This window comes from Rhinoderma darwinii, unplaced genomic scaffold (assembly GCF_050947455.1).
Source record: "Rhinoderma darwinii isolate aRhiDar2 unplaced genomic scaffold, aRhiDar2.hap1 Scaffold_680, whole genome shotgun sequence".
NCBI classification, from domain to species: domain Eukaryota; kingdom Metazoa; phylum Chordata; class Amphibia; order Anura; family Rhinodermatidae; genus Rhinoderma; species Rhinoderma darwinii.
In genome coordinates, this window is record NW_027464239.1 from 1 (window position 1) to 18,930 (window position 18,930).

The following is an 18,930-nucleotide window of genomic DNA, read 5'->3' on the forward strand; positions in this document are numbered from 1 at the left end:
AGAATAACAAACTGTGCAAGGATGGAGGTTGTAGGAGCAAGGAGAAGTTGTCTGTAAAGTTGGTGGATGCCTATTTTCCATTTTGCAGTCCCTTGTCTCCCTCTTGTGGCCTCCTGGAGGCAACTAGCTGTGCAAAAAAAAGACAGCCTGGCGGCCGGCTGTTGCAGTGTTGCCCTCTCAGGCAACACTGAGTGACTGACTGAGCCTCACCGTCTTATATAAAGTTCAGACGGAACTTTGCACGTGTCATAGTGGAGCCCTCAGGATTCCAGAGCCAGCTTTCTGACATCATAATGGGGCCTCAGAGATAAAAGCCTGGGCCCAGGCAGTGTTGGTCAGTGCTGCTCAGCAGGCAGCACTGGACTGGACTGGATTACAGCTGATACAAGGTGTGAAGGAACAAGGGGTGGCTGTGGGCATGCACTTGCTGCCGCTGCCAGTGTTTATCTGCATGGCAGCAGGGCATTTGGGCGTTGCCAGGAAGGCGTTTTTATGTAGATTCCTCCTCTTTCAGCACTGCATTGTGGTGCAAGCAAAAGAAGCAAATCCTGTCTGGCTTCCTCTCCGGCCTTTATTCACCTCCCGTGTAGCTGTGAGTGTGTGAGCCTGCAGGGCCCCATGGAATTGCCTAGAAGTAGGCTGAATCGCTGCAAGGGCTGAACAGCAGTATCGGGCAGGCTCGGGCAACGCGCGGCCCGTTCGGGTTATCGCTTCTCGGCCTTTTGGCTAAGATCAAGTGTAGTATCTGTTCTTATCAGTTTAATATCTGATACGTCCCCTATCTGGGGACCATATATTAAATGGATTTTTAGAACAGGGAGATGGAAATAGAGCTTGCTCTGTCCACTCCACGCATTGACCTGGTATTGCAGTATTTCCAGGACCGGTGCACCCTTTCCTTATGTGTTGACTAAAAGCAGATTCCAAAAGTGTTTTTTGTCTTTGCTATTGTTTCTGTCTTTCTGAAGGGATCTCCCCTTTTAATCCCATTATTTCAACACCTGTTGGACAATGCATGAGTGATAATGAGCTCATTGATTAAATGCAATTAATGAATAGATTGCCACCTCTTGTTGTGTGTCGTCTGTGTTTCTGTGTTTCCGGCATTTCACATTGGAACACCTCATTCACCTTCCTTGTCTTCTCTCCGCCCTCCCTTTTAGGTAAGTTAAAGAGCTGCACCTGAGCCAGCCACTGATTGATTGATTGATTGATTGATTGATTGATTGATTGATTGATTGATTGATTGATTGATTGATTGATTGATTGATGCAGCACAACAGTCAAATAGTGGAGTGGAGTAGGGGAACAGCAAACAGCCAATAAAGCAGCCCGCCCGCTCGCCTGCCCGCCACAATGGACCTACCTGTGTACACTAGATGGATGTGATGGAATGTACTGTCGTCCCTACATTTCAAGAAGAAGTAAGAATTGCAGTTGCAACAAAGCCTTGCTTGCCTACAAAGAGAGCAGCAATTTGGATTTGTTACTATGTTACCTAGAAGAATAACAAACTGTGCAAGGATGGAGGTTGTAGGAGCAAGGAGAAGTTGTCTGTAAAGTTGGAGGATGCCTATTTTCCATTTTGCAGTCCCTTGTCTCCCTCTTGTGGCCTCCTGGAGGCAACTAGCTGTGCAAAAAAAAGACAGCCTGGCGGCCGGCTGTTGCAGTGTTGCCCTCTCAGGCAACACTGAGTGACTGACTGAGCCTCACCGTCTTATATAAAGTTCAGACGGAACTTTGCACGTGTCATAGTGGAGCCCTCAGGATTCCAGAGCCAGCTTTCTGACATCATAATGGGGCCTCAGAGATAAAAGCCTGGGCCCAGGCAGTGTTGGTCAGTGCTGCTCAGCAGGCAGCACTGGACTGGACTGGATTACAGCTGATACAAGGTGTGAAGGAACAAGGGGTGGCTGTGGGCATGCACTTGCTGCCGCTGCCAGTGTTTATCTGCATGGCAGCAGGGCATTTGGGCGTTGCCAGGAAGGCGTTTTTATGTAGATTCCTCCTCTTTCAGCACTGCATTGTGGTGCAAGCAAAAGAAGCAAATCCTGTCTGGCTTCCTCTCCGGCCTTTATTCACCTCCCGTGTAGCTGTGAGTGTGTGAGCCTGCAGGGCCCCATGGAATTGCCTAGAAGTAGGCTGAATCGCTGCAAGGGCTGAACAGCAGTATCGGGCAGGCTCGGGCAACGCGCGGCCCGTTCGGGTTATCGCTTCTCGGCCTTTTGGCTAAGATCAAGTGTAGTATCTGTTCTTATCAGTTTAATATCTGATACGTCCCCTATCTGGGGACCATATATTAAATGGATTTTTAGAACAGGGAGATGGAAATAGAGCTTGCTCTGTCCACTCCACGCATTGACCTGGTATTGCAGTATTTCCAGGACCGGTGCACCCTTTCCTTATGTGTTGACTAAAAGCAGATTCCAAAAGTGTTTTTTGTCTTTGCTATTGTTTCTGTCTTTCTGAAGGGATCTCCCCTTTTAATCCCATTATTTCAACACCTGTTGGACAATGCATGAGTGATAATGAGCTCATTGATTAAATGCAATTAATGAATAGATTGCCACCTCTTGTTGTGTGTCGTCTGTGTTTCTGTGTTTCCGGCATTTCACATTGGAACACCTCATTCACCTTCCTTGTCTTCTCTCCGCCCTCCCTTTTAGGTAAGTTAAAGAGCTGCACCTGAGCCAGCCACTGATTGATTGATTGATTGATTGATTGATTGATTGATTGATTGATTGATTGATTGATTGATGCAGCACAACAGTCAAATAGTGGAGTGGAGTAGGGGAACAGCAAACAGCCAATAAAGCAGCCCGCCCGCTCGCCTGCCCGCCACAATGGACCTACCTGTGTACACTAGATGGATGTGATGGAATGTACTGTCGTCCCTACATTTCAAGAAGAAGTAAGAATTGCAGTTGCAACAAAGCCTTGCTTGCCTACAAAGAGAGCAGCAATTTGGATTTGTTACTATGTTACCTAGAAGAATAACAAACTGTGCAAGGATGGAGGTTGTAGGAGCAAGGAGAAGTTGTCTGTAAAGTTGGTGGATGCCTATTTTCCATTTTGCAGTCCCTTGTCTCCCTCTTGTGGCCTCCTGGAGGCAACTAGCTGTGCAAAAAAAAGACAGCCTGGCGGCCGGCTGTTGCAGTGTTGCCCTCTCAGGCAACACTGAGTGACTGACTGAGCCTCACCGTCTTATATAAAGTTCAGACGGAACTTTGCACGTGTCATAGTGGAGCCCTCAGGATTCCAGAGCCAGCTTTCTGACATCATAATGGGGCCTCAGAGATAAAAGCCTGGGCCCAGGCAGTGTTGGTCAGTGCTGCTCAGCAGGCAGCACTGGACTGGACTGGATTACAGCTGATACAAGGTGTGAAGGAACAAGGGGTGGCTGTGGGCATGCACTTGCTGCCGCTGCCAGTGTTTATCTGCATGGCAGCAGGGCATTTGGGCGTTGCCAGGAAGGCGTTTTTATGTAGATTCCTCCTCTTTCAGCACTGCATTGTGGTGCAAGCAAAAGAAGCAAATCCTGTCTGGCTTCCTCTCCGGCCTTTATTCACCTCCCGTGTAGCTGTGAGTGTGTGAGCCTGCAGGGCCCCATGGAATTGCCTAGAAGTAGGCTGAATCGCTGCAAGGGCTGAACAGCAGTATCGGGCAGGTTCGGGCAACGCGCGGCCCGTTCGGGTTATCGCTTCTCGGCCTTTTGGCTAAGATCAAGTGTAGTATCTGTTCTTATCAGTTTAATATCTGATACGTCCCCTATCTGGGGACCATATATTAAATGGATTTTTAGAACAGGGAGATGGAAATAGAGCTTGCTCTGTCCACTCCACGCATTGACCTGGTATTGCAGTATTTCCAGGACCGGTGCACCCTTTCCTTATATGTTGACTAAAAGCAGATTCCAAAAGTGTTTTTTGTCTTTGCTATTGTTTCTGTCTTTCTGAAGGGATCTCCCCTTTTAATCCCATTATTTCAACACCTGTTGGACAATGCATGAGTGATAATGAGCTCATTGATTAAATGCAATTAATGAATAGATTGCCACCTCTTGTTGTGTGTCGTCTGTGTTTCTGTGTTTCCGGCATTTCACATTGGAACACCTCATTCACCTTCCTTGTCTTCTCTCCGCCCTCCCTTTTAGGTAAGTTAAAGAGCTGCACCTGAGCCAGCCACTGATTGATTGATTGATTGATTGATTGATTGATTGATTGATTGATTGATTGATTGATTGATTGATGCAGCACAACAGTCAAATAGTGGAGTGGAGTAGGGGAACAGCAAACAGCCAATAAAGCAGCCCGCCCGCTCGCCTGCCCGCCACAATGGACCTACCTGTGTACACTAGATGGATGTGATGGAATGTACTGTCGTCCCTACATTTCAAGAAGAAGTAAGAATTGCAGTTGCAACAAAGCCTTGCTTGCCTACAAAGAGAGCAGCAATTTGGATTTGTTACTATGTTACCTAGAAGAATAACAAACTGTGCAAGGATGGAGGTTGTAGGAGCAAGGAGAAGTTGTCTGTAAAGTTGGTGGATGCCTATTTTCCATTTTGCAGTCCCTTGTCTCCCTCTTGTGGCCTCCTGGAGGCAACTAGCTGTGCAAAAAAAAGACAGCCTGGCGGCCGGCTGTTGCAGTGTTGCCCTCTCAGGCAACACTGAGTGACTGACTGAGCCTCACCGTCTTATATAAAGTTCAGACGGAACTTTGCACGTGTCATAGTGGAGCCCTCAGGATTCCAGAGCCAGCTTTCTGACATCATAATGGGGCCTCAGAGATAAAAGCCTGGGCCCAGGCAGTGTTGGTCAGTGCTGCTCAGCAGGCAGCACTGGACTGGACTGGATTACAGCTGATACAAGGTGTGAAGGAACAAGGGGTGGCTGTGGGCATGCACTTGCTGCCGCTGCCAGTGTTTATCTGCATGGCAGCAGGGCATTTGGGCGTTGCCAGGAAGGCGTTTTTATGTAGATTCCTCCTCTTTCAGCACTGCATTGTGGTGCAAGCAAAAGAAGCAAATCCTGTCTGGCTTCCTCTCCGGCCTTTATTCACCTCCCGTGTAGCTGTGAGTGTGTGAGCCTGCAGGGCCCCATGGAATTGCCTAGAAGTAGGCTGAATCGCTGCAAGGGCTGAACAGCAGTATCGGGCAGGCTCGGGCAACGCGCGGCCCGTTCGGGTTATCGCTTCTCGGCCTTTTGGCTAAGATCAAGTGTAGTATCTGTTCTTATCAGTTTAATATCTGATACGTCCCCTATCTGGGGACCATATATTAAATGGATTTTTAGAACAGGGAGATGGAAATAGAGCTTGCTCTGTCCACTCCACGCATTGACCTGGTATTGCAGTATTTCCAGGACCGGTGCACCCTTTCCTTATGTGTTGACTAAAAGCAGATTCCAAAAGTGTTTTTTGTCTTTGCTATTGTTTCTGTCTTTCTGAAGGGATCTCCCCTTTTAATCCCATTATTTCAACACCTGTTGGACAATGCATGAGTGATAATGAGCTCATTGATTAACTGCAATTAATGAATAGATTGCCACCTCTTGTTGTGTGTCGTCTGTGTTTCTGTGTTTCCGGCATTTCACATTGGAACACCTCATTCACCTTCCTTGTCTTCTCTCCGCCCTCCCTTTTAGGTAAGTTAAAGAGCTGCACCTGAGCCAGCCACTGATTGATTGATTGATTGATTGATTGATTGATTGATGCAGCACAACAGTCAAATAGTGGAGTGGAGTAGGGGAACAGCAAACAGCCAATAAAGCAGCCCGCCCGCTCGCCTGCCCGCCACAATGGACCTACCTGTGTACACTAGATGGATGTGATGGAATGTACTGTCGTCCCTACATTTCAAGAAGAAGTAAGAATTGCAGTTGCAACAAAGCCTTGCTTGCCTACAAAGAGAGCAGCAATTTGGATTTGTTACTATGTTACCTAGAAGAATAACAAACTGTGCAAGGATGGAGGTTGTAGGAGCAAGGAGAAGTTGTCTGTAAAGTTGGTGGATGCCTATTTTCCATTTTGCAGTCCCTTGTCTCCCTCTTGTGGCCTCCTGGAGGCAACTAGCTGTGCAAAAAAAAGACAGCCTGGCGGCCGGCTGTTGCAGTGTTGCCCTCTCAGGCAACACTGAGTGACTGACTGAGCCTCACCGTCTTATATAAAGTTCAGACGGAACTTTGCACGTGTCATAGTGGAGCCCTCAGGATTCCAGAGCCAGCTTTCTGACATCATAATGGGGCCTCAGAGATAAAAGCCTGGGCCCAGGCAGTGTTGGTCAGTGCTGCTCAGCAGGCAGCACTGGACTGGACTGGATTACAGCTGATACAAGGTGTGAAGGAACAAGGGGTGGCTGTGGGCATGCACTTGCTGCCGCTGCCAGTGTTTATCTGCATGGCAGCAGGGCATTTGGGCGTTGCCAGGAAGGCGTTTTTATGTAGATTCCTCCTCTTTCAGCACTGCATTGTGGTGCAAGCAAAAGAAGCAAATCCTGTCTGGCTTCCTCTCCGGCCTTTATTCACCTCCCGTGTAGCTGTGAGTGTGTGAGCCTGCAGGGCCCCATGGAATTGCCTAGAAGTAGGCTGAATCGCTGCAAGGGCTGAACAGCAGTATCGGGCAGGCTCGGGCAACGCGCGGCTCGTTCGGGTTATCGCTTCTCGGCCTTTTGGCTAAGATCAAGTGTAGTATCTGTTCTTATCAGTTTAATATCTGATACGTCCCCTATCTGGGGACCATATATTAAATGGATTTTTAGAACAGGGAGATGGAAATAGAGCTTGCTCTGTCCACTCCACGCATTGACCTGGTATTGCAGTATTTCCAGGACCGGTGCACCCTTTCCTTATGTGTTGACTAAAAGCAGATTCCAAAAGTGTTTTTTGTCTTTGCTATTGTTTCTGTCTTTCTGAAGGGATCTCCCCTTTTAATCCCATTATTTCAACACCTGTTGGACAATGCATGAGTGATAATGAGCTCATTGATTAAATGCAATTAATGAATAGATTGCCACCTCTTGTTGTGTGTCGTCTGTGTTTCTGTGTTTCCGGCATTTCACATTGGAACACCTCATTCACCTTCCTTGTCTTCTCTCCGCCCTCCCTTTTAGGTAAGTTAAAGAGCTGCACCTGAGCCAGCCACTGATTGATTGATTGATTGATTGATTGATTGATTGATTGATTGATTGATTGATTGATTGATTGATTGATTGATTGATTGATTGATGCAGCACAACAGTCAAATAGTGGAGTGGAGTAGGGGAACAGCAAACAGCCAATAAAGCAGCCCGCCCGCTCGCCTGCCCGCCACAATGGACCTACCTGTGTACACTAGATGGATGTGATGGAATGTACTGTCGTCCCTACATTTCAAGAAGAAGTAAGAATTGCAGTTGCAACAAAGCCTTGCTTGCCTACAAAGAGAGCAGCAATTTGGATTTGTTACTATGTTACCTAGAAGAATAACAAACTGTGCAAGGATGGAGGTTGTAGGAGCAAGGAGAAGTTGTCTGTAAAGTTGGTGGATGCCTATTTTCCATTTTGCAGTCCCTTGTCTCCCTCTTGTGGCCTCCTGGAGGCAACTAGCTGTGCAAAAAAAAGACAGCCTGGCGGCCGGCTGTTGCAGTGTTGCCCTCTCAGGCAACACTGAGTGACTGACTGAGCCTCAGCGTCTTATATAAAGTTCAGACGGAACTTTGCACGTGTCATAGTGGAGCCCTCAGGATTCCAGAGCCAGCTTTCTGACATCATAATGGGGCCTCAGAGATAAAAGCCTGGGCCCAGGCAGTGTTGGTCAGTGCTGCTCAGCAGGCAGCACTGGACTGGACTGGATTACAGCTGATACAAGGTGTGAAGGAACAAGGGGTGGCTGTGGGCATGCACTTGCTGCCGCTGCCAGTGTTTATCTGCATGGCAGCAGGGCATTTGGGCGTTGCCAGGAAGGCGTTTTTATGTAGATTCCTCCTCTTTCAGCACTGCATTGTGGTGCAAGCAAAAGAAGCAAATCCTGTCTGGCTTCCTCTCCGGCCTTTATTCACCTCCCGTGTAGCTGTGAGTGTGTGAGCCTGCAGGGCCCCATGGAATTGCCTAGAAGTAGGCTGAATCGCTGCAAGGGCTGAACAGCAGTATCGGGCAGGCTCGGGCAACGCGCGGCCCGTTCGGGTTATCGCTTCTCGGCCTTTTGGCTAAGATCAAGTGTAGTATCTGTTCTTATCAGTTTAATATCTGATACGTCCCCTATCTGGGGACCATATATTAAATGGATTTTTAGAACAGGGAGATGGAAATAGAGCTTGCTCTGTCCACTCCACGCATTGACCTGGTATTGCAGTATTTCCAGGACCGGTGCACCCTTTCCTTATGTGTTGACTAAAAGCAGATTCCAAAAGTGTTTTTTGTCTTTGCTATTGTTTCTGTCTTTCTGAAGGGATCTCCCCTTTTAATCCCATTATTTCAACACCTGTTGGACAATGCATGAGTGATAATGAGCTCATTGATTAAATGCAATTAATGAATAGATTGCCACCTCTTGTTGTGTGTCGTCTGTGTTTCTGTGTTTCCGGCATTTCACATTGGAACACCTCATTCACCTTCCTTGTCTTCTCTCCGCCCTCCCTTTTAGGTAAGTTAAAGAGCTGCACCTGAGCCAGCCACTGATTGATTGATTGATTGATTGATTGATTGATTGATTGATTGATTGATTGATTGATTGATGCAGCACAACAGTCAAATAGTGGAGTGGAGTAGGGGAACAGCAAACAGCCAATAAAGCAGCCCGCCCGCTCGCCTGCCCGCCACAATGGACCTACCTGTGTACACTAGATGGATGTGATGGAATGTACTGTCGTCCCTACATTTCAAGAAGAAGTAAGAATTGCAGTTGCAACAAAGCCTTGCTTGCCTACAAAGAGAGCAGCAATTTGGATTTGTTACTATGTTACCTAGAAGAATAACAAACTGTGCAAGGATGGAGGTTGTAGGAGCAAGGAGAAGTTGTCTGTAAAGTTGGTGGATGCCTATTTTCCATTTTGCAGTCCCTTGTCTCCCTCTTGTGGCCTCCTGGAGGCAACTAGCTGTGCAAAAAAAAGACAGCCTGGCGGCCGGCTGTTGCAGTGTTGCCCTCTCAGGCAACACTGAGTGACTGACTGAGCCTCACCGTCTTATATAAAGTTCAGACGGAACTTTGCACGTGTCATAGTGGAGCCCTCAGGATTCCAGAGCCAGCTTTCTGACATCATAATGGGGCCTCAGAGATAAAAGCCTGGGCCCAGGCAGTGTTGGTCAGTGCTGCTCAGCAGGCAGCACTGGACTGGACTGGATTACAGCTGATACAAGGTGTGAAGGAACAAGGGGTGGCTGTGGGCATGCACTTGCTGCCGCTGCCAGTGTTTATCTGCATGGCAGCAGGGCATTTGGGCGTTGCCAGGAAGGCGTTTTTATGTAGATTCCTCCTCTTTCAGCACTGCATTGTGGTGCAAGCAAAAGAAGCAAATCCTGTCTGGCTTCCTCTCCGGCCTTTATTCACCTCCCGTGTAGCTGTGAGTGTGTGAGCCTGCAGGGCCCCATGGAATTGCCTAGAAGTAGGCTGAATCGCTGCAAGGGCTGAACAGCAGTATCGGGCAGGCTCGGGCAACGCGCGGCCCGTTCGGGTTATCGCTTCTCGGCCTTTTGGCTAAGATCAAGTGTAGTATCTGTTCTTATCAGTTTAATATCTGATACGTCCCCTATCTGGGGACCATATATTAAATGGATTTTTAGAACAGGGAGATGGAAATAGAGCTTGCTCTGTCCACTCCACGCATTGACCTGGTATTGCAGTATTTCCAGGACCGGTGCACCCTTTCCTTATGTGTTGACTAAAAGCAGATTCCAAAAGTGTTTTTTGTCTTTGCTATTGTTTCTGTCTTTCTGAAGGGATCTCCCCTTTTAATCCCATTATTTCAACACCTGTTGGACAATGCATGAGTGATAATGAGCTCATTGATTAAATGCAATTAATGAATAGATTGCCACCTCTTGTTGTGTGTCGTCTGTGTTTCTGTGTTTCCGGCATTTCACATTGGAACACCTCATTCACCTTCCTTGTCTTCTCTCCGCCCTCCCTTTTAGGTAAGTTAAAGAGCTGCACCTGAGCCAGCCACTGATTGATTGATTGATTGATTGATTGATTGATTGATTGATTGATGCAGCACAACAGTCAAATAGTGGAGTGGAGTAGGGGAACAGCAAACAGCCAATAAAGCAGCCCGCCCGCTCGCCTGCCCGCCACAATGGACCTACCTGTGTACACTAGATGGATGTGATGGAATGTACTGTCGTCCCTACATTTCAAGAAGAAGTAAGAATTGCAGTTGCAACAAAGCCTTGCTTGCCTACAAAGAGAGCAGCAATTTGGATTTGTTACTATGTTACCTAGAAGAATAACAAACTGTGCAAGGATGGAGGTTGTAGGAGCAAGGAGAAGTTGTCTGTAAAGTTGGTGGATGCCTATTTTCCATTTTGCAGTCCCTTGTCTCCCTCTTGTGGCCTCCTGGAGGCAACTAGCTGTGCAAAAAAAAGACAGCCTGGCGGCCGGCTGTTGCAGTGTTGCCCTCTCAGGCAACACTGAGTGACTGACTGAGCCTCACCGTCTTATATAAAGTTCAGACGGAACTTTGCACGTGTCATAGTGGAGCCCTCAGGATTCCAGAGCCAGCTTTCTGACATCATAATGGGGCCTCAGAGATAAAAGCCTGGGCCCAGGCAGTGTTGGTCAGTGCTGCTCAGCAGGCAGCACTGGACTGGACTGGATTACAGCTGATACAAGGTGTGAAGGAACAAGGGGTGGCTGTGGGCATGCACTTGCTGCCGCTGCCAGTGTTTATCTGCATGGCAGCAGGGCATTTGGGCGTTGCCAGGAAGGCGTTTTTATGTAGATTCCTCCTCTTTCAGCACTGCATTGTGGTGCAAGCAAAAGAAGCAAATCCTGTCTGGCTTCCTCTCCGGCCTTTATTCACCTCCCGTGTAGCTGTGAGTGTGTGAGCCTGCAGGGCCCCATGGAATTGCCTAGAAGTAGGCTGAATCGCTGCAAGGGCTGAACAGCAGTATCGGGCAGGCTCGGGCAACGCGCGGCCCGTTCGGGTTATCGCTTCTCGGCCTTTTGGCTAAGATCAAGTGTAGTATCTGTTCTTATCAGTTTAATATCTGATACGTCCCCTATCTGGGGACCATATATTAAATGGATTTTTAGAACAGGGAGATGGAAATAGAGCTTGCTCTGTCCACTCCACGCATTGACCTGGTATTGCAGTATTTCCAGGACCGGTGCACCCTTTCCTTATGTGTTGACTAAAAGCAGATTCCAAAAGTGTTTTTTGTCTTTGCTATTGTTTCTGTCTTTCTGAAGGGATCTCCCCTTTTAATCCCATTATTTCAACACCTGTTGGACAATGCATGAGTGATAAAGAGCTCATTGATTAAATGCAATTAATGAATAGATTGCCACCTCTTGTTGTGTGTCGTCTGTGTTTCTGTGTTTCCGGCATTTCACATTGGAACACCTCATTCACCTTCCTTGTCTTCTCTCCGCCCTCCCTTTTAGGTAAGTTAAAGAGCTGCACCTGAGCCAGCCACTGATTGATTGATTGATTGATTGATTGATTGATTGATTGATTGATTGATTGATTGATGCAGCACAACAGTCAAATAGTGGAGTGGAGTAGGGGAACAGCAAACAGCCAATAAAGCAGCCCGCCCGCTCGCCTGCCCGCCACAATGGACCTACCTGTGTACACTAGATGGATGTGATGGAATGTACTGTCGTCCCTACATTTCAAGAAGAAGTAAGAATTGCAGTTGCAACAAAGCCTTGCTTGCCTACAAAGAGAGCAGCAATTTGGATTTGTTACTATGTTACCTAGAAGAATAACAAACTGTGCAAGGATGGAGGTTGTAGGAGCAAGGAGAAGTTGTCTGTAAAGTTGGTGGATGCCTATTTTCCATTTTGCAGTCCCTTGTCTCCCTCTTGTGGCCTCCTGGAGGCAACTAGCTGTGCAAAAAAAAGACAGCCTGGCAGCCGGCTGTTGCAGTGTTGCCCTCTCAGGCAACACTGAGTGACTGACTGAGCCTCACCGTCTTATATAAAGTTCAGACGGAACTTTGCACGTGTCATAGTGGAGCCCTCAGGATTCCAGAGCCAGCTTTCTGACATCATAATGGGGCCTCAGAGATAAAAGCCTGGGCCCAGGCAGTGTTGGTCAGTGCTGCTCAGCAGGCAGCACTGGACTGGACTGGATTACAGCTGATACAAGGTGTGAAGGAACAAGGGGTGGCTGTGGGCATGCACTTGCTGCCGCTGCCAGTGTTTATCTGCATGGCAGCAGGGCATTTGGGCGTTGCCAGGAAGGCGTTTTTATGTAGATTCCTCCTCTTTCAGCACTGCATTGTGGTGCAAGCAAAAGAAGCAAATCCTGTCTGGCTTCCTCTCCGGCCTTTATTCACCTCCCGTGTAGCTGTGAGTGTGTGAGCCTGCAGGGCCCCATGGAATTGCCTAGAAGTAGGCTGAATCGCTCCAAGGGCTGAACAGCAGTATCGGGCAGGCTCGGGCAACGCGCGGCCCGTTCGGGTTATCGCTTCTCGGCCTTTTGGCTAAGATCAAGTGTAGTATCTGTTCTTATCAGTTTAATATCTGATACGTCCCCTATCTGGGGACCATATATTAAATGGATTTTTAGAACAGGGAGATGGAAATAGAGCTTGCTCTGTCCACTCCACGCATTGACCTGGTATTGCAGTATTTCCAGGACCGGTGCACCCTTTCCTTATGTGTTGACTAAAAGCAGATTCCAAAAGTGTTTTTTGTCTTTGCTATTGTTTCTGTCTTTCTGAAGGGATCTCCCCTTTTAATCCCATTATTTCAACACCTGTTGGACAATGCATGAGTGATAATGAGCTCATTGATTAAATGCAATTAATGAATAGATTGCCACCTCTTGTTGTGTGTCGTCTGTGTTTCTGTGTTTCCGGCATTTCACATTGGAACACCTCATTCACCTTCCTTGTCTTCTCTCCGCCCTCCCTTTTAGGTAAGTTAAAGAGCTGCACCTGAGCCAGCCACTGATTGATTGATTGATTGATTGATTGATTGATTGATTGATTGATTGATTGATTGATGCAGCACAACAGTCAAATAGTGGAGTGGAGTAGGGGAACAGCAAACAGCCAATAAAGCAGCCCGCCCGCTCGCCTGCCCGCCACAATGGACCTACCTGTGTACACTAGATGGATGTGATGGAATGTACTGTTGTCCCTACATTTCAAGAAGAAGTAAGAATTGCAGTTGCAACAAAGCCTTGCTTGCCTACAAAGAGAGCAGCAATTTGGATTTGTTACTATGTTACCTAGAAGAATAACAAACTGTGCAAGGATGGAGGTTGTAGGAGCAAGGAGAAGTTGTCTGTAAAGTTGGTGGATGCCTATTTTCCATTTTGCAGTCCCTTGTCTCCCTCTTGTGGCCTCCTGGAGGCAACTAGCTGTGCAAAAAAAAGACAGCCTGGCGGCCGGCTGTTGCAGTGTTGCCCTCTCAGGCAACACTGAGTGACTGACTGAGCCTCACCGTCTTATATAAAGTTCAGACGGAACTTTGCACGTGTCATAGTGGAGCCCTCAGGATTCCAGAGCCAGCTTTCTGACATCATAATGGGGCCTCAGAGATAAAAGCCTGGGCCCAGGCAGTGTTGGTCAGTGCTGCTCAGCAGGCAGCACTGGACTGGACTGGATTACAGCTGATACAAGGTGTGAAGGAACAAGGGGTGGCTGTGGGCATGCACTTGCTGCCGCTGCCAGTGTTTATCTGCATGGCAGCAGGGCATTTGGGCGTTGCCAGGAAGGCGTTTTTATGTAGATTCCTCCTCTTTCAGCACTGCATTGTGGTGCAAGCAAAAGAAGCAAATCCTGTCTGGCTTCCTCTCCGGCCTTTATTCACCTCCCGTGTAGCTGTGAGTGTGTGAGCCTGCAGGGCCCCATGGAATTGCCTAGAAGTAGGCTGAATCGCTGCAAGGGCTGAACAGCAGTATCGGGCAGGCTCGGGCAACGCGCGGCCCGTTCGGGTTATCGCTTCTCGGCCTTTTGGCTAAGATCAAGTGTAGTATCTGTTCTTATCAGTTTAATATCTGATACGTCCCCTATCTGGGGACCATATATTAAATGGATTTTTAGAACAGGGAGATGGAAATAGAGCTTGCTCTGTCCACTCCACGCATTGACCTGGTATTGCAGTATTTCCAGGACCGGTGCACCCTTTCCTTATGTGTTGACTAAAAGCAGATTCCAAAAGTGTTTTTTGTCTTTGCTATTGTTTCTGTCTTTCTGAAGGGATCTCCCCTTTTAATCCCATTATTTCAACACCTGTTGGACAATGCATGAGTGATAATGAGCTCATTGATTAAATGCAATTAATGAATAGATTGCCACCTCTTGTTGTGTGTCGTCTGTGTTTCTGTGTTTCCGGCATTTCACATTGGAACACCTCATTCACCTTCCTTGTCTTCTCTCCGCCCTCCCTTTTAGGTAAGTTAAAGAGCTGCACCTGAGCCAGCCACTGATTGATTGATTGATTGATTGATTGATTGATTGATTGATTGATTGATTGATTGATTGATGCAGCACAACAGTCAAATAGTGGAGTGGAGTAGGGGAACAGCAAACAGCCAATAAAGCAGCCCGCCCGCTCGCCTGCCCGCCACAATGGACCTACCTGTGTACACTAGATGGATGTGATGGAATGTACTGTCGTCCCTACATTTCAAGAAGAAGTAAGAATTGCAGTTGCAACAAAGCCTTGCTTGCCTACAAAGAGAGCAGCAATTTGGATTTGTTACTATGTTACCTAGAAGAATAACAAACTGTGCAAGGATGGAGGTTGTAGGAGCAAGGAGAAGTTGTCTGTAAAGTTGGTGGATGCCTATTTTCCATTTTGCAGTCCCTTGTCTCCCTCTTGTGGCCTCCTGGAGGCAACTAGCTGTGCAAAAAAAAGACAGCCTGGCGGCCGGCTGTTGCAGTGTTGCCCTCTCAGGCAACACTGAGTGACTGACTGAGCCTCACCGTCTTATATAAAGTTCAGACGGAACTTTGCACGTGTCATAGTGGAGCCCTCAGGATTCCAGAGCCAGCTTTCTGACATCATAATGGGGCCTCAGAGATAAAAGCCTGGGCCCAGGCAGTGTTGGTCAGTGCTGCTCAGCAGGCAGCACTGGACTGGACTGGATTACAGCTGATACAAGGTGTGAAGGAACAAGGGGTGGCTGTGGGCATGCACTTGCTGCCGCTGCCAGTGTTTATCTGCATGGCAGCAGGGCATTTGGGCGTTGCCAGGAAGGCGTTTTTATGTAGATTCCTCCTCTTTCAGCACTGCATTGTGGTGCAAGCAAAAGAAGCAAATCCTGTCTGGCTTCCTCTCCGGCCTTTATTCACCTCCCGTGTAGCTGTGAGTGTGTGAGCCTGCAGGGCCCCATGGAATTGCCTAGAAGTAGGCTGAATCGCTGCAAGGGCTGAACAGCAGTATCGGGCAGGCTCGGGCAACGCGCGGCCCGTTCGGGTTATCGCTTCTCGGCCTTTTGGCTAAGATCAAGTGTAGTATCTGTTCTTATCAGTTTAATATCTGATACGTCCCCTATCTGGGGACCATATATTAAATGGATTTTTAGAACAGGGAGATGGAAATAGAGCTTGCTCTGTCCACTCCACGCATTGACCTGGTATTGCAGTATTTCCAGGACCGGTGCACCCTTTCCTTATGTGTTGACTAAAAGCAGATTCCAAAAGTGTTTTTTGTCTTTGCTATTGTTTCTGTCTTTCTGAAGGGATCTCCCCTTTTAATCCCATTATTTCAACACCTGTTGGACAATGCATGAGTGATAATGAGCTCATTGATTAAATGCAATTAATGAATAGATTGCCACCTCTTGTTGTGTGTCGTCTGTGTTTCTGTGTTTCCGGCATTTCACATTGGAACACCTCATTCACCTTCCTTGTCTTCTCTCCGCCCTCCCTTTTAGGTAAGTTAAAGAGCTGCACCTGAGCCAGCCACTGATTGATTGATTGATTGATTGATTGATTGATTGATTGATTGATTGATTGATGCAGCACAACAGTCAAATAGTGGAGTGGAGTAGGGGAACAGCAAACAGCCAATAAAGCAGCCCGCCCGCTCGCCTGCCCGCCACAATGGACCTACCTGTGTACACTAGATGGATGTGATGGAATGTACTGTCGTCCCTACATTTCAAGAAGAAGTAAGAATTGCAGTTGCAACAAAGCCTTGCTTGCCTACAAAGAGAGCAGCAATTTGGATTTGTTACTATGTTACCTAGAAGAATAACAAACTGTGCAAGGATGGAGGTTGTAGGAGCAAGGAGAAGTTGTCTGTAAAGTTGGTGGATGCCTATTTTCCATTTTGCAGTCCCTTGTCTCCCTCTTGTGGCCTCCTGGAGGCAACTAGCTGTGCAAAAAAAAGACAGCCTGGCGGCCGGCTGTTGCAGTGTTGCCCTCTCAGGCAACACTGAGTGACTGACTGAGCCTCACCGTCTTATATAAAGTTCAGACGGAACTTTGCACGTGTCATAGTGGAGCCCTCAGGATTCCAGAGCCAGCTTTCTGACATCATAATGGGGCCTCAGAGATAAAAGCCTGGGCCCAGGCAGTGTTGGTCAGTGCTGCTCAGCAGGCAGCACTGGACTGGACTGGATTACAGCTGATACAAGGTGTGAAGGAACAAGGGGTGGCTGTGGGCATGCACTTGCTGCCGCTGCCAGTGTTTATCTGCATGGCAGCAGGGCATTTGGGCGTTGCCAGGAAGGCGTTTTTATGTAGATTCCTCCTCTTTCAGCACTGCATTGTGGTGCAAGCAAAAGAAGCAAATCCTGTCTGGCTTCCTCTCCGGCCTTTATTCACCTCCCGTGTAGCTGTGAGTGTGTGAGCCTGCAGGGCCCCATGGAATTGCCTAGAAGTAGGCTGAATCGCTGCAAGGGCTGAACAGCAGTATCGGGCAGGCTCGGGCAACGCGCGGCCCGTTCGGGTTATCGCTTCTCGGCCTTTTGGCTAAGATCAAGTGTAGTATCTGTTCTTATCAGTTTAATATCTGATACGTCCCCTATCTGGGGACCATATATTAAATGGATTTTTAGAACAGGGAGATGGAAATAGAGCTTGCTCTGTCCACTCCACGCATTGACCTGGTATTGCAGTATTTCCAGGACCGGTGCACCCTTTCCTTATGTGTTGACTAAAAGCAGATTCCAAAAGTGTTTTTTGTCTTTGCTATTGTTTCTGTCTTTCTGAAGGGATCTCCCCTTTTAATCCCATTATTTCAACACCTGTTGGACAATGCATGAGTGATAATGAGCTCATTGATTAAATGCAATTAATGAATAGATTGCCACATCTTGTTGTGTGTCGTCTGTGTTTCTGTGTTTCCGGCATTTCACATTGGAACACCTCATTCACCTTCCTTGTCTTCTCTCCGCCCTCCCTTTTAGGTAAGTTAAAGAGCTGCACCTGAGCCAGCCATTGATTGATTGATTGATTGATTGATTGATTGATTGATTGATTGATTGATGCAGCACAACAGTCAAATAGTGGAGTGGAGTAGGGGAACAGCAAACAGCCAATAAAGCAGCCCGCCCGCTCGCCTGCCCGCCACAATGGACCTACCTGTGTACACTAGATGGATGTGATGGAATGTACTGTCGTCCCTACATTTCAAGAAGAAGTAAGAATTGCAGTTGCAACAAAGCCTTGCTTGCCTACAAAGAGAGCAGCAATTTGGATTTGTTACTATGTTACCTAGAAGAATAACAAACTGTGCAAGGATGGAGGTTGTAGGAGCAAGGAGAAGTTGTCTGTAAAGTTGGTGGATGCCTATTTTCCATTTTGCAGTCCCTTGTCTCCCTCTTGTGGCCTCCTGGAGGCAACTAGCTGTGCAAAAAAAAGACAGCCTGGCGGCCGGCTGTTGCAGTGTTGCCCTCTCAGGCAACACTGAGTGACTGACTGAGCCTCACCGTCTTATATAAAGTTCAGACGGAACTTTGCACGTGTCATAGTGGAGCCCTCAGGATTCCAGAGCCAGCTTTCTGACATCATAATGGGGCCTCAGAGATAAAAGCCTGGGCCCAGGCAGTGTTGGTCAGTGCTGCTCAGCAGGCAGCACTGGACTGGACTGGATTACAGCTGATACAAGGTGTGAAGGAACAAGGGGTGGCTGTGGGCATGCACTTGCTGCCGCTGCCAGTGTTTATCTGCATGGCAGCAGGGCATTTGGGCGTTGCCAGGAAGGCGTTTTTATGTAGATTCCTCCTCTTTCAGCACTGCATTGTGGTGCAAGCAAAAGAAGCAAATCCTGTCTGGCTTCCTCTCCGGCCTTTATTCACCTCCCGTGTAGCTGTGAGTGTGTGAGCCTGCAGGGCCCCATGGAATTGCCTAGAAGTAGGCTGAATCGCTGCAAGGGCTGAACAGCAGTATCGGGCAGGCTCGGGCAACGCGCGGCCCGTTCGGGTTATCGCTTCTCGGCCTTTTGGCTAAGATCAAGTGTAGTATCTGTTCTTATCAGTTTAATATCTGATACGTCCCCTATCTGGGGACCATATATTAAATGGATTTTTAGAACAGGGAGATGGAAATAGAGCTTGCTCTGTCCACTCCACGCATTGACCTGGTATTGCAGTATTTCCAGGACCGGTGCACCCTTTCCTTATGTGTTGACTAAAAGCAGATTCCAAAAGTGTTTTTTGTCTTTGCTATTGTTTCTGTCTTTCTGAAGGGATCTCCCCTTTTAATCCCATTATTTCAACACCTGTTGGACAATGCATGAGTGATAATGAGCTCATTGATTAAATGCAATTAATGAATAGATTGCCACCTCTTGTTGTGTGTCGTCTGTGTTTCTGTGTTTCCGGCATTTC

General features: G+C 47.7%; 13 non-coding genes across 13 annotated transcripts; all 13 read left to right on the top strand.

Moving 5' to 3' along the window:
- The first annotated feature begins 706 nt into the window (after nt 1-706).
- Nucleotides 707-897, top strand: LOC142728606 (U2 spliceosomal RNA). The gene has a single exon (XR_012877717.1). It is a non-coding gene; the product is annotated as a U2 spliceosomal RNA (small nuclear RNA).
- Nucleotides 898-2,209: 1,312 nt separating this feature from the next.
- On the top strand, nt 2,210-2,400 carry LOC142728618 (U2 spliceosomal RNA). Its single transcript, XR_012877728.1, has one exon. It is a non-coding gene; the product is annotated as a U2 spliceosomal RNA (small nuclear RNA).
- Nucleotides 2,401-3,696: 1,296 nt separating this feature from the next.
- LOC142728507 (U2 spliceosomal RNA) lies at nt 3,697-3,887 on the top strand. Its single transcript, XR_012877628.1, has one exon. It is a non-coding gene; the product is annotated as a U2 spliceosomal RNA (small nuclear RNA).
- Nucleotides 3,888-5,187: 1,300 nt separating this feature from the next.
- Nucleotides 5,188-5,378, top strand: LOC142728519 (U2 spliceosomal RNA). Its single transcript, XR_012877639.1, has one exon. It is a non-coding gene; the product is annotated as a U2 spliceosomal RNA (small nuclear RNA).
- Nucleotides 5,379-6,650: 1,272 nt separating this feature from the next.
- LOC142728531 (U2 spliceosomal RNA) lies at nt 6,651-6,841 on the top strand. Its single transcript, XR_012877650.1, has one exon. It is a non-coding gene; the product is annotated as a U2 spliceosomal RNA (small nuclear RNA).
- A 1,320-nt stretch (nt 6,842-8,161) lies between these two features.
- On the top strand, nt 8,162-8,352 carry LOC142728544 (U2 spliceosomal RNA). Its single transcript, XR_012877661.1, has one exon. It is a non-coding gene; the product is annotated as a U2 spliceosomal RNA (small nuclear RNA).
- A 1,296-nt stretch (nt 8,353-9,648) lies between these two features.
- Nucleotides 9,649-9,839, top strand: LOC142728557 (U2 spliceosomal RNA). Its single transcript, XR_012877672.1, has one exon. It is a non-coding gene; the product is annotated as a U2 spliceosomal RNA (small nuclear RNA).
- A 1,280-nt stretch (nt 9,840-11,119) lies between these two features.
- Nucleotides 11,120-11,310, top strand: LOC142728569 (U2 spliceosomal RNA). Its single transcript, XR_012877683.1, has one exon. It is a non-coding gene; the product is annotated as a U2 spliceosomal RNA (small nuclear RNA).
- A 1,292-nt stretch (nt 11,311-12,602) lies between these two features.
- LOC142728577 (U2 spliceosomal RNA) lies at nt 12,603-12,793 on the top strand. The gene has a single exon (XR_012877691.1). It is a non-coding gene; the product is annotated as a U2 spliceosomal RNA (small nuclear RNA).
- A 1,292-nt stretch (nt 12,794-14,085) lies between these two features.
- On the top strand, nt 14,086-14,276 carry LOC142728579 (U2 spliceosomal RNA). Its single transcript, XR_012877692.1, has one exon. It is a non-coding gene; the product is annotated as a U2 spliceosomal RNA (small nuclear RNA).
- A 1,296-nt stretch (nt 14,277-15,572) lies between these two features.
- LOC142728580 (U2 spliceosomal RNA) lies at nt 15,573-15,763 on the top strand. Its single transcript, XR_012877693.1, has one exon. It is a non-coding gene; the product is annotated as a U2 spliceosomal RNA (small nuclear RNA).
- Nucleotides 15,764-17,051: 1,288 nt separating this feature from the next.
- Nucleotides 17,052-17,242, top strand: LOC142728581 (U2 spliceosomal RNA). The gene has a single exon (XR_012877694.1). It is a non-coding gene; the product is annotated as a U2 spliceosomal RNA (small nuclear RNA).
- A 1,284-nt stretch (nt 17,243-18,526) lies between these two features.
- LOC142728583 (U2 spliceosomal RNA) lies at nt 18,527-18,717 on the top strand. Its single transcript, XR_012877696.1, has one exon. It is a non-coding gene; the product is annotated as a U2 spliceosomal RNA (small nuclear RNA).
- The last annotated feature ends 213 nt before the right edge of the window (nt 18,718-18,930 follow it).